The sequence below is a fragment of the Podarcis cretensis genome (genome assembly GCF_951804945.1).
Source record: "Podarcis cretensis genome assembly, chromosome: 5".
In the NCBI taxonomy this organism is placed as follows: Eukaryota; Metazoa; Chordata; class Lepidosauria; order Squamata; family Lacertidae; genus Podarcis; species Podarcis cretensis.
Window position 1 is genome coordinate 96,316,205 of NC_137174.1, and position 13,460 is coordinate 96,329,664.

The 13,460-nt window shown below is 39.8% G+C and overlaps 1 protein-coding gene across 1 annotated transcript in view; it reads right to left on the bottom strand.

Moving 5' to 3' along the window:
- Window positions 1–13,460, bottom strand: part of LOC307217049 (cytochrome P450 2J4-like) — a 62,521-nt gene that overhangs the window by 4,857 nt on the left and 44,204 nt on the right. The window lies entirely within an intron of this gene.

The window sequence follows — 13,460 nt, forward strand, 5'->3', positions numbered from 1 at the left end:
GCACTTACTTTATTTCCCCCCCACACACACATTTATTAACATACCACCCCACATGCCTCATGAGGGGTGGGGTGTCCTCTTACACCGCCTGAGGTGAAATGAGAATATGTTGCCACCATTGCCATACTGTTGCTGCTGCCTGCTTACCTGGGTTGCACAGCAGTGCCCACAAAGTGGCAACAGCAACTGGGGGCTGGGGGAGATCTTGAAAGATATTGGTGAAATCTTGCCAGAAGCTGCCCACTTTGCTTCTCCACTAGCAGCTGGCTAGGCAGCACACCCCCAGAGATGCCTCCTGATGGCATTCCACTGCCCAAGGCAGCTCTCACAGCCTGTCTCGTGGATGGGCCGGCCCTGTGCATGCATTTGCCTTGCCCCAATACGAATTACCTTCTACCTTTTACCTGTTCATGCATATTCCATGAATCCCAATCACACCAAAAACAGTTAGTAACAAGTAATAAGCAATAGAAACATAATTATGTTTGTTAATAAAAAGTTTCCTTTTTTAAAATAATATTTATTCCAATTTTAAAGATTACAAAAAGGAAACACTAAATTAAGCAAGAAAAAACAAGACAATACATCACCATGAATACAGACAAGTTTCTGTCTTTTTTTCATTTGCCAAGCCAGCAGTTTTCCACATTTATTTGCCGATTCAAATGTCTTTTGTCTCATCTGTTTAATTTTCCATTCTATTTCCTGGTTCATCATTTTCATATATTGTACTTGATGCAACTTTATCTCTTTCAAAATCTCCTGCGACTTTGGTTTCGCTCTCAATTTCTTTTCTTTTTTAAATAATATTTATTAAGATTTTGTGGGTTACAAATCAAACAGAAAACACCAAATTAAACAAAAAACAAAACAATATATCACATTAAAAAAAAGAATACCATACAAATAAGAAAAAAAGAGAAGCAAAAAAAAAAGGTTAAAGAAAAAAGAAAAAAGAAAAATAAAGGCAAAAAACACATCAAACCTTCACATAGTATATCTTTCATTTGCTTGTTTCCTTGACCTCCTCCCACCTCCCTTTTTTGTATTCCAATTGAATTAAATATTTCAGCAAATCCTTTCCCTCTTTTTCTCCTTAAAATTAATATATCTATTTGAACTTAAACTCTTAAAACATTTCCACTAGGGTCATAAAAAATTCATTCCACAATTTTTCTCTCCCTCATTAAATTTTACAAAATTTCCAAATATAAACTTTAAATTCCCAATCTTCTTCCACCGTCTCCTCTCCCTGGTCTCGGCCTCTGCCGTCCCTTCTGTCAACTCCAAAAAGTCCATCAACCTGGAGATCTTATATCCGAGGCTCTTAACTCTCCTTCACGTCCCTTCTGCCGGTCTTCCTCATAATCTTTAGTGCTAAAAAGCAGATCTCGGGGGAGCTCCATCCCAACAATGCCTTTATTCCTTCTTAACAGGGCAGCCAGATTTCCATAGTTAAAGCTAGGATCCATAAAGCGTTCCAAATCTTGTTTTAAAAATCCTCCAAATCCAAATGTCCCAAAGCTCCAATCTCCTCCTGACCCAGCTCCATATCCCAAAAGTCAATTGATCCCTGCATTAGGGAATCTCTCCTACTTTCATTTTCCAGACCAGGCCAGGCTCCAATCTTCAAAATCTGGCTTTTTCTAGTTTCAATCATAAAGGGCCTCAATTTGTAATCCTCAATTTGCATCTGCAAGGTCAAGGCTCCCCCCTGTATTACTCTAGGCTCGACCACAGCAACTTTCTCCTTCTCCTTCTCAACGATTTGTTCAGTCATGATAAATTCCTGTGCCGGATCCTTGACAACTTCTGTGTTGATACCCACTTTTGATCCCAAGATGACAACATTAGTGGCCATAGCATCTATCTGTTTATGAAGCTTTTCCAGCAAATAATTTGTCTTATAAAATGCAGACACTAAATCTTCCCTAACCGACATTCTTGGGATGTTCAAGGTCAAATTCTGGTTTCTCACAGTCCTTATCTTACAGCTGGATGACTCCACTCCACTCTTGTAACAGTTTCAAAAACTCAGTCCTTTCCAGCACAATTCCAAAGGTGAAAAATAGTATCAATTTTCAGTTACTTTTTCTTCTTTTAAAACGCAGAAGCGGACAATGGAAACAGTATCTTTCTCTTGTAGCTAGCTGTCAAATATGTACTGTTCACTGTCAATGGACTTTTTCCTTTTTTTTTCTTTTTGCAGCCCGTTTCCAGGTTCAGAGACGTGGTAGTTTAATTTCCACTCTCTCCTGCAGGCACGCTTGGTCAAAATTTTCCCCCTCTTCCCCTGCTTCCAAGGGGGGTTTTATAGTTTCAATCAATGGAAGTTTGATCCTTTACATAAAGCTTTCCAAAACCTTAGCTTACGAATACTTTGTTTCAGTCTATCTACAAAAAGGGGAGGCGGACTTCCTGTTTTGAGCCTTCCCCGTTCGATGCCAATTAAAGTATTTAGAAATCCAATTTCCCGTTCTACTCATGGGTTGTTGTTTAAAATCCAATTGTCCACAGGAAAAAGTCAGCGCTCTCCGGCAGCAGCAATGTGGCTTCACTCTGTGAAAGAAGCGGTCGATTCAAAGCACCGCACCACTCACCCCACATCGCTCCAGATTCCCGATACCGGGTCTCCCCGCGAGTAGGGGGGCGCAAAAGGTGCCAGCCGAATCCCAAGTTCACAGGCTCTTCCGCCTGTGATTTCCAATCGTCTCCACCTTCGCCGTGGCGGTTCAGACCCTGCTTTCCACGGAGCAAGTTCCTCCCGATCGGAGGAGCTCCGCCATTGCTGGAGGCGCTAACCCGGAAGTCGGTTTCGCTCTCAATTTCTTCTCTCCTTCCTTTATTTTCTCCAAGATCTTATCTTTTTTCTCATTTTGAATTCTCTTTTGAATCGTATTCTGTTGTATCAAAAATCCTCTCATAACCGCTTTGCTTGTGTCCCAAATTACTCTTTTTTCAACAGTGGTGTTCATATTTATCTCAAAATAGTCTCTCAAGGTTTTTTGGGCCTTCTTAATCACTTCTTCATTCCTAAACAAAGTGCCATTCATCCTCCATCTAAAGGAACCAATTGGTGTTAGTTTCATTTCCATCTTCACAGCATTATGGTCGGAGCAAGTTTTAGGGCAAATTTCCACTTTTCTGATCTTCGGGGCCAGCCCCCTAGTTACCCAAATTTGGTCAATTCTTGTCCATGTCATTTTGGCCTCAGAGAAGAAAGTTCCCTCTCTTCCCAAGGGGTTCTTAGTTCTCCAAATGTCAACTAAATCCATATTGTCAGTCATGTCAAAAAACGTTTTTGGTAGTCTACCATCTTTTGTGACTACCTGTCTCTGTGCCTTGTCCATATTAGTAGACACCACTCCATTCATATCTCCCATCAGAATCATGTTATAATCCAAATAGTCCATCAGAGTCTCATGTAACTTCTTGAAAAATTCCCATTTTCCCTCATTTGGTGCATAAATGCCTACTATCAAAAATTTCTCTCCTTGTGATTGAATTTCAATTGCAACAAATCTTCCTTGATCATCTTTAATTAAAAATTTCGGTGATAGGCTCTCCTTTGCGTAAAGTACTACTCCTCTTTTCTTAACTTTGTCTGATGAGATAAATTCATGTCCTAATCTTTTATTACTCAAAATCTTCCTGTGTAGCCTTATCACATGTGTTTCTTGTAGACAAATCAAGTCCAATTGTTCTTTTTTTAATAAATGAAAGACTCTCCGTCTCTTTTTCAGGGAGTTGAGTCCATTCACATTCCAGCTTAATACTTGCAGTGCCATGATGTAGTTACTCTGCTTCTCCTCCAACAGCACCCAATGCTTGATCTAGTTCTGTCAATGGTGTTGGTTTCCCTCTTTTTGGTGAACTTCTGTCCAAAGCTCCTGGCTCTTTTCTTTTCTTTTTTTTCCTTTTTTTCCCCAAGTATTGCCTTTTTTCCTCCCCCCCCCCTTGAATTTTATTTTATTTTATTTTATTTTTTTATAAATATTTATTAAGATTTTTTGAATACAAATGCAAAAATAGTCAACAATATAGCATATATCATAACATATTTTCAAAACCTCTTTGGACTTCCTCACATCTCCCGCTCCCACTTACATCGTCTTAAAATTTTAAACAGCAAATTATCATCTTATTTAAATTCTTAGGTCCCATTCTCTTAAACATAATCTAATTGTTCTCCAAATGATTTATATTTTCCTCGATCTACTTATCATCCTAATTCCGTCTAATTTAATGGTGGTCAATTATTTATGATCTAGCATCCTTCTTAACATTCAACCAAATTACAATACTTTTTTAAATAAATCTTAAATTTCTTCCAGTCTTCTTCAACCTTCTCTTCTCCCAGGTCTCGGATTCTGCCAGTCATCTCGGCTAGTTCCATATAATCTATCAGCTGCATCTGCCACTCTTCCAGTGTGGGTAGATCTTGGGTTTTCCAATGCTTAGCGATAAGTATCCTTGCTGCTGTTGTTGCATACATAAAAAATGTTCGATCCTTCTTTAACACCTTCTGGTCGACAATACCCAAAAGGAAGGCCTCTGGTTTCTTAGTGAAGGTATACTTAAATACCTTTTTCAGCTCATTATATATCATTTCCCAGAAAGCCTTCACTCTAGGGCAAGTCCACCAGAGGTGAAAGAATGTTCCTTCATTTTCTTTACATTTCCAACATTTATTATCAGACAAATGGTATATTTTGGCAAGTTTAACTGGGGTCATGTACCATCTATATATCATTTTCATTACATTTTCCTTCAAAGCATTACATGCAGTGAAGTTCAGCCCAATGGTCCACAACCTTTCCCAGTCCTCAAACATAATGTTGTGCCCAATGTCCTGTGCCCACTTTATCATAGCCGATTTAACCATTTCATCTTGTGTATTCCATTTTAACAGCAAGTTGTACATTCTTGAGAGTATCTTAGTCTTAGGTTCTAACAGTTCTGTTTCCAATTTCGATTTCTCCACCCGGAACCCTAACTTTTTGTCATTTTTAAAAACTTCGTTAATCTGAGCGTAGTGTAACCAGTCTCGCACTTTATCTTTAATTTTCTCCAAACTCTGCAATTTCCAATTATCTCCATCTTTTTCTAATATTTCCCAATATTTTGGCCATTTGGCCTCCATATTGGGTCTTTTTCGGGCCTTAGCTTCCAGCGGTGAAAGCCACCTTGGAGTTTTATTTTCCAGTAAGTCTTTGTATTTTGTCCAGACATTAAACACTGCTTTTCTGACAATATGGTTCTTAAAGGCCTTATTGATCTTAACCTTGTCATACCATAGATATGCATGCCAACCAAAAGCATTGTTAAAACCTTCCAGATCCAATACATCAGTGTCTTCGAGAAGTAGCCAATCTTTTAGCCAGCAGAAAGCTGCGGCCTCATAGTACAACTTTAGGTCTGGCAGGGCAAAGCCCCCTCTTTCTTTCTCATCAGTTAATATCTTATACTTGATTCTTGGCTTTTTGCCCTGCCAGACAAACTTAGAAATATCTCTCTGCCACTTCCGGAAGCACTCCGTCTTGTCCACAATCTGTAATGTTTGAAACAAAAACAAAATTTTTGGCAATACATTCATCTTGATAGCAGCAATTCGGCCTAACAAAGAAAGTTTCAATTTTGTCCAACTATCTAAGTCTCTCTTAATTTCTGACCAACATTTTTCATAATTATCCTTAAAAAGACTCAGATTTTTTGCTGTTATGTTTACCCCTAGGTACTTTACTTTTTTAACCACAGTTAGTTCTGTCTCTCTCTGAAACCGTTCTGACTCTGTATCTGTCAATTTTTTTTCCAGCACTTTAGTTTTCTGTTTGTTTAATTTAAATCCCGCCACCCGACCAAAGTCTTGAATCAATTGTAACACTCTTTTCGTACTAGATTCTGGCTCCTGCAGGGTCAAAACTAGGTCATCTGCAAAAGCTTTAAGTTTGTATTGTTTCGCTCCGACCTGGATTCCTTCCACCAACCGGTCCCCTCTGATCATATTCAAGAGCACCTCCAGAACCGAAATAAATAGCAGAGGGGAAATGGGGCAGCCTTGTCATGTTCCTTTTTCAATTTTAAACTCTTCTGTAACCACATTGTTAACTATCAATTTAGGACTTCCGGAGGCGGCGCGAACTGCAATGGCGGCCCCTTTACTGCTGTGAAGGGGAAGCTCCGCGGAAACTGGGTCGTCCGCTACGGCGAAGCGGAGACCCACATTGGAAACCCACAGGCAGCAAGAGCCTGTGGTCCTGAGACTCGGCGGGCGCCTGAAGCGGCCCCCAAAACGCAGAAGGAACCCCGTAAGGAGCTCCGGAACGTGGAGGGGGTTGCGGCGCTGTGAGTCGTTTCACAATCTGCGGAGTGAAGCCGCGTTGCTGCTGCCGGTGAGCGCTGACCTTTCTTCCCTGGAAATTTTGATTCGGGAAAAAAACAACCCGTGAGTAAAGAAGGACTTTAAATAATTTGAGACTAAATTACTGAATTTGGCTGAAAGCGGAGTGACGCAGAACAGGAAGTCCGTCTTCCGCTGTCATTGAACTTCAACGCAAAGTGCTGGAGGAGTGGAGATTTTAAAAGAATCTTCAGTTAAATTGATTTGAGCACCCAGTGAACTTTCTTTAAATAAAATAAGGACTTTAAGTACTGGACTATCTGACTTTTATCTGCAACGTGATACCTTTCTTCTATTGGAATTACAATTTGGATGAGAAACCCAGGTGCTGGAGCTGCCTGAGTAACTTGAGCTGTCAGTTTTGCAGCTCTGGCTACTGTGTATCAGAACTTGTAAAAATCTGAGGGTTTGGACTTGCTACTTTGAAGCATCAATTGAAGTACCAGTATGCACTGTTTGATACAATGTGGCTGTTAATACCAACTCTGCTTAAAATTTCCTATTGAAGGTCCCTGGATATTGAACTTGATTCTTGTAAATTTATTAGAATTGGATTCTTCCCTTGAGACATTTCAAGCTCCCTCTAGAGGACCTGGGATTTACAGCAGTGACTTTATTTTACTTTCCTTTTCCCCGACCTCCTGTTTTGTCTTTCTCTGGGCCGCTGCTTTCTCGTGGGAACAACTCAGCTTGACCTTGACTTTTAGATAACTTTGGAATGAGTGGCACAAGAAGGAGGGGAAGAACTAGACAAGCAACTTTGACAACTTTAACCTCAGTCTCTCAGGCACGTAGATCATCTGTGCCCACTTTGCCTTCAGAGGAAGAAGCTGCTGCTCTGTCAAGGGCAGGAGAGGGAGAAACTGAACAGTTACAATTGGAAGATATGGCCTCAGGAGCAAATGCTTCTATTCTAGAGAAAATCTTGGAAAAATTGGAATCTTTGGACAAGAGAGGGGAATCTCTGGACAAGAAAGTTGATGAACAAACAGCTAAAATTGATCAAAATACAGAAACTCTAAATAGATTAACCGGACAAGTATCACAGAACGCACAGGCAATTGGGCAGCTGACGGAGGCTACGTTAGAAAATCGGAAACTGGTTGAGGACACTAGTAAAAAATTAGAAAATTTTGAAAAAGAGGTAAGACCAATCTGCAAACAAGTAGGTGAACATCAGACCTACTTATCTATGATTGAACTGCGGAACCGGGAGAGTAATTTAAGAATAAGGTCGATACCGGAAGTGGAAGAAGGCAATCTAGCTGAGTTTCTGACTAAAGAATTTTCCAAGTTCTGGAATTTAGAGGAAAAGGACTTTAAAATTGTGTCTGCTTTCAGGCTTGGAAGACTTGTAAAGAAAGAAAAGCCCAGAGACTGTTTGATAGTACTGAGATCAAAGGAGGAAAGGGATAAGATTTTGGGCCTACATTACGGAAAGTCACTGGACATTTTGGACAGAAGAATTGAGTTTTATAAAGATATTCCTAAACAACTGTTGGACCTTAGATCCGCCTATCTTGAACTGGCTAAACTGCTTAGGAGCAACTCAATTATCTTTAGCTGGGAATTTCCCCAGGGACTATCTTTTACCTTCAGAGGGAAGAAGGTTAAAATTAGAACACTGGAAGACAGAGACAAATTTCTGACTACAAACGGAGAGGACCTTCAAAAAGGAATTGAACTACCTTTTGGGCCTGGAGCACCGGCGGCACCGTCACCTTTGGAATCTGAAGACTTAGCGAACAAGATACCACCCCTGGAAAAATAACCAGATTGTCTCAGGATGTCTCTGCAACTTCTGAGCTGGAATATAAATGGCTGTAATATTCCGGAAAAAAGGAGGAAAATATTTCATATATTAAAAAAAGAACAATTGGACATTATTTGCCTGCAAGAAACACATGTGACTAGGCTTCATAGAAAAGTGTTAATAAATAAAAGACTGGGCCAGGAATTTATGTCTTCGGACAGAGTAAAGAAGAGAGGTGTGGTCATTTATGCAAAAGAAAGCCTGTCACCCAAACTCCTATTCAAAGATGAGCATGGAAGAATTTTGGCAATTGAGATACAACATCAAGGAGAGAAATTTTTGATATTAGGAATCTATGCGCCAAATGAGGGGAAATCAGAATTTTATAAGAAGTTGCATGAGACCATGCTGGACTATTTGGACTATAACAACATCATTTTAATGGGAGATATGAACGGGGTCGTATCAACCAACATAGATAAGTCACAAAGCCAAAATGTTACAAAAGATGGCAGACTACCAAAGACTTTCTTCGAAATGACAAACAATATGGACTTAATCGACATTTGGAGAACGAAGAACCCCTTGGGAAGAGAGGGAACATTTTTCTCTGAAGCCCAGCTGACTTGGACAAGAATCGACCAAATATGGATAACTGGAGGTCTGGCACCCAAGGTCAGAAAGGTGGAAATCTGCCCAAAGACCTGCTCCGATCATAATGCAACGAAGATGGACATGACACTACTACCAACCGGTTCCTTTAGATGGAAGATGAATGACAACTTGTTTAGAGATCAGGAGATTGTTGAGAAGGCACAAAAAGCCTTGAAGGACTATTTCGAGATAAACATGAACACTACGGTGGAAAAAAGAACTATCTGGGACGCAAGTAAGGCTGTAATGAGGGGGTTCTTGATACAACAGAATGCTGTAAAGAAAAGGAGACAAAATGAGAGGAAAGATAAGATTTTGGAGAAAATTAAAGAATTGGAGAAGAAGTTAAGATTAAATCTGAAGTCACAGCTGACTCTGAGAGAAATCAAACTACATCAAGCACAATATTCTAAATTGATAAACCAGGAAATAGAGTGGAAGATTAAACTAATGAAACAAAAAACCTTTGAATCGGCAAATAAATGTGGGAAACTGCTAGCTTGGCAGTTGAAGAAGAGACAAAAACTAAATACAGTTACAAATTTAGAAATTGAAGGAAGAAACATTCAGAACCCTGTGGAGATCAGAAAGTGCTTCCAGAGATACTTCAAAAGATTATACACCCAAGGGCCGCAAGACGAGGTCGAGATTAAACAATTTTTGGAAAAAAATGGACTAACAAAATTGTCACAAGAAAATAGATCAATCCTGAATTGCAAAATAACACGACAAGAGATTGAACAAGCCATTCAGAACATGCAATTGGGCAAATCCCCAGGGCCAGATGGGCTGACCTCCAAGTATTACAAGACATTAAAAGACTATCTGATACAACCACTGATGGAGGTCAGCAATGAAATCATGGAGGGGAAGAGGGCGCCGGAATCGTGGAAAGAAGCTTTCATCACATTGATACCAAAATCGGAAGCTGAAAAGACACAACTTAAGAACTATCGTCCCATCTCCCTTCTAAATGTGGATTACAAAATATTCGCAGATGTTTTGGCAAGTAGACTCAAAAAAGTATTAAATGAAGTAATTCATAAAGACCAGGCAGGCTTTCTCCCAGGTAGACATTTGTTTGCTAACACAAGGAACATTATTGATATTTTGGAACTTCTGCAAACAGATATTAATACAAAAGCAGTGTTAATTTTTATAGACGCGGAGAAGGCCTTTGATAATATTTCTTGGAAATTTATGAAGGGAAATTTAAAAGAAATGGGAGTGGGACGGGGTTTTGAGAATGGGATTGATGCTATATATTCAGAGCTCCTGGCTCTTTTCCAAGTTCTTTCTGCAGGTCTTCTCCATGATTTCCCAAAAACTTTTCTTTTTCCTCAATTGATCTTATTTTTATCTTTCTTCCTTTAAAGCTGAAGGATAGGCCTTCCTTGGGGAAATTCCCACCTGAAGATGATTTTATTCCTTCTCTCTTTTTTTAAAAAAAATAAATAAATAATTTTATTAACAAAATAGTAGAATAACAGGAGGCAATATACAGGACACTGAAAAGATGTTGGCCATTAACAGTATAGTCATCAAAACTGTTGGATATACCCAGCTTCATATAGCCAGCATACTTAACTCTAGTTAATACATGAAGGGGTTAAGACCATAGAGTAAAGTATCCTGCCAGGCTTAGCTAGATCACGCCACCTCACCTTGGGAGGGAGGATTACCAAACTCTTAGTTCTATTTTCTTCACGTCTCTGAACCTGGGAACGGTTTGCAAAAAGTGCATCGACGGTAAACAGGACAAATTTGACAGTTAGCTTTAAAAGAAAGACATTGTTTCTATTGTCCACTTCTGCACTTAAAAAGAAGGAAAGGTAACTGGAAACTGTTACTAATTTACTTTTGGAATTGTGCTGGAAAGGACTGATACAAATGGAGACTGTCTTCCTCTAGAGGGAGTTTTGGGACATTGTTACAAGAGTGCAGCTGGGAAATTGGTCTTAAGATAAAGACTGCGAGAAACTAGTTCTGACCTTGAACATCTTAAGAATGTCGGCAAAGGAAGAAGTAGCGTCTGTACTGAATAGGACAATCTATCTTGTTGGGAAAGCTGCATAAACAGATAGATGTCATGGCTACTAAGATTGACATTTTGGGAACAAAAGTGGGTATCAGCATAGAAGTCGACAAGAACCCGGCACAGGAATCTTTCTTAACTGAACAAATTGATGAATTAGAGAAGGAGAAAGTTGCTGTTGTTGAGTACAAAGCAAAACAAGGGGGAGCCTTAACCCTAAAGAGGCAAATGGAGGATTACAACTTGAGGCCTTATATGACTGTAATTAGGAGAAGCCAGTTTTTGAAGATGGGTGCCTGGCCTGATCTGGAAAAGGAAAGGATGACTTTTGGAATATGAATTTGAGCCAGGAGGAGATTGGAGCTTTTGGGGCCTTCGGACTTGGAAGAATTGTGAAACAAGTTTTGGAATACTTTATGGGCCCTAGCTTTAACTATGGAAATCTGGCAGACCTGTCAAGAAGGAATATAAGCATCGTTGGCTTGGAGGTCCCCTGAGATCTGCTTTTTAGCACCAAAGATTATCAAGAAGATCAGCAAAAGGGAATTGAAGAAGAGTTAAGAGCCTCGGATATAAGATCTCCAGGTTGATGGACGCTGGGAGGTTGATGGAACTGATGGCAGGGGCCGAGACCGGGGAGGGGAGACGGTGGAAGAAAATTGGGAATTTAAAGTGTATATATGGAGATTAAAAAAATTAATGAGAGATGGAAAAATCGTGGAATGAATTTTTTATGACCCTAGGGGAAATGTCTTAAGAGATTAAGTTCAAATATATTAGTTTTAACGAGAAATAAGATTTAAACAAAGTAAAAATGGATGATTAATTGGTGAAAGAAGAGAATGTTAAATTACAGTATATTAAGATAAATTATTAGGATGAAAACAAAGGTGAAGGATTTGCTGAAATATCTAACTGAACCAGAATACAAAGAGGGGAGGTGTGAGGAGGTCAAGGAAATAAGCTAAAGAAAGAAAGTTATGTAAAGGTTTGATTTGTTTTTTTCTTTCTTTTTTTGATTGTATGCATTTTTTTCCTTTTTTGTCTGTTCTCCTTTTTTATCTTTTTTTCTTTGATGGGACTTCTTTTTATGTATTGTTTTGCTTTCTTTTTTGGTTTAATTGGGTGTTTTTCTGCTGTTATTTTTTTTATTACTCATGCAACCTTTAAAATTTTAATAAAAATCTATTTTTTTTTAAAAAAAGATGATTTTATTCCTTCTCAGCAGGGCAACCAAATCTCCAAAATTGGACCTAAGGTCCAAAAGATGTTTCGGAATATCTTTTAAAATTTCCACTCTTGGACTTCCGGGTTAGCGCAATCGGCTAATGGCGGATTCCCTCCGAGCTCCGGAGGGAATCGGCTCTGCTGAAGACGGGTCCTACCGCGCCGGCGACGCGGGGACCTTCAGAAACCGCAGGCGCGGAAGCCTGCAGACTTGGTGACTCGGTGGGCACCTTTAAGCGCCCTCCCTGACCCACGAAGAGCCTTTTTAAAGGCTACGGAGAGGGTACGGGGAGCGGCGTGGTGCTGAGAGTAGACCGCTACTTCAGTGGAGTGAAGCCGCGTGCCATGGCCGGACAGCGCTGACTTTTTTCCCAAAATTCGGACTGGAAACAAATAACCCATGAGTAGAATGGAATTTGGACTTTAAAATCTATATCTTTGAATTCGGTACAACCGGGGGATGTGCTAAAGGGAAGTCCGCACCCCCCTATCTACAAACGATCTAAAGCAAGGATCGGTGGACTAAGGTGGAGAGTACTGTTTTTGGTGTTAGATAAAAAATATTTCCATGAGTTTGACAGAAGAAGTCTTTGTGCTGGAGAGAAAGTGAGGAGTTTTGGAAGCTTTTGTGTAACCCCCCCTCCCGAACCCGGGAGCGTCCTGTGTGTGAGCCGGAGGAAAAAGAACAAGGAGTTTGACAGCTGTCAAAGGAGCTGTCAAACGAGCGGCTAAAATTTAAGAACTTTGTTATTTAATAACTTTCTGAACTAAAAGTGTTGCTTTTGAACTGAGGTGGCTGGAAACAACGTAGTCATAAACAACAAAGTAACGGGCTGTTGGAAAAGGACTATCAAGCAACTGTAATTCCCCTAGGGGGAACTAGAGACATTACAATGGCTGCAGAGGGAAAATTACTGGTAGAGATAGAAAGAATGTTTTTTCTCGTGGGAATCCTGCAAGAGCAGAGTACGGCTATGAACAAAGAACTTATGACCTTGAATTCCAAAACAAACGACTCTGCTGAATGCATAAAGGATTTGCCTGATAAGGAATCTGCAGCTGAACCAGAAAAAAACTTCTTTGGAACCGGTGGAGAGAAAAGAAGGAATGGAAAAAGTGCAGGAAAATATCAATCAGAAGCCCATATTGTCAGGAAATAAAGAAGAAGATCTTTGGATTACAAATCTGCGAAAGATGAGAAAGATGAAGGAGGAAGTCCCTGGAGCACTTGGAATATTGGAATTCAAAAGAGTAAAGAAATATGATTGGGACTTCCTCCTTGAGTATGGGAGATCAACTGACTTTTTGCAGCAACTGCTATTAAGTATCTTGGATGGAAGAAAATATGATGTGACTGAGATAGAATTCCTTCGAGACCTGAGGACCAACAA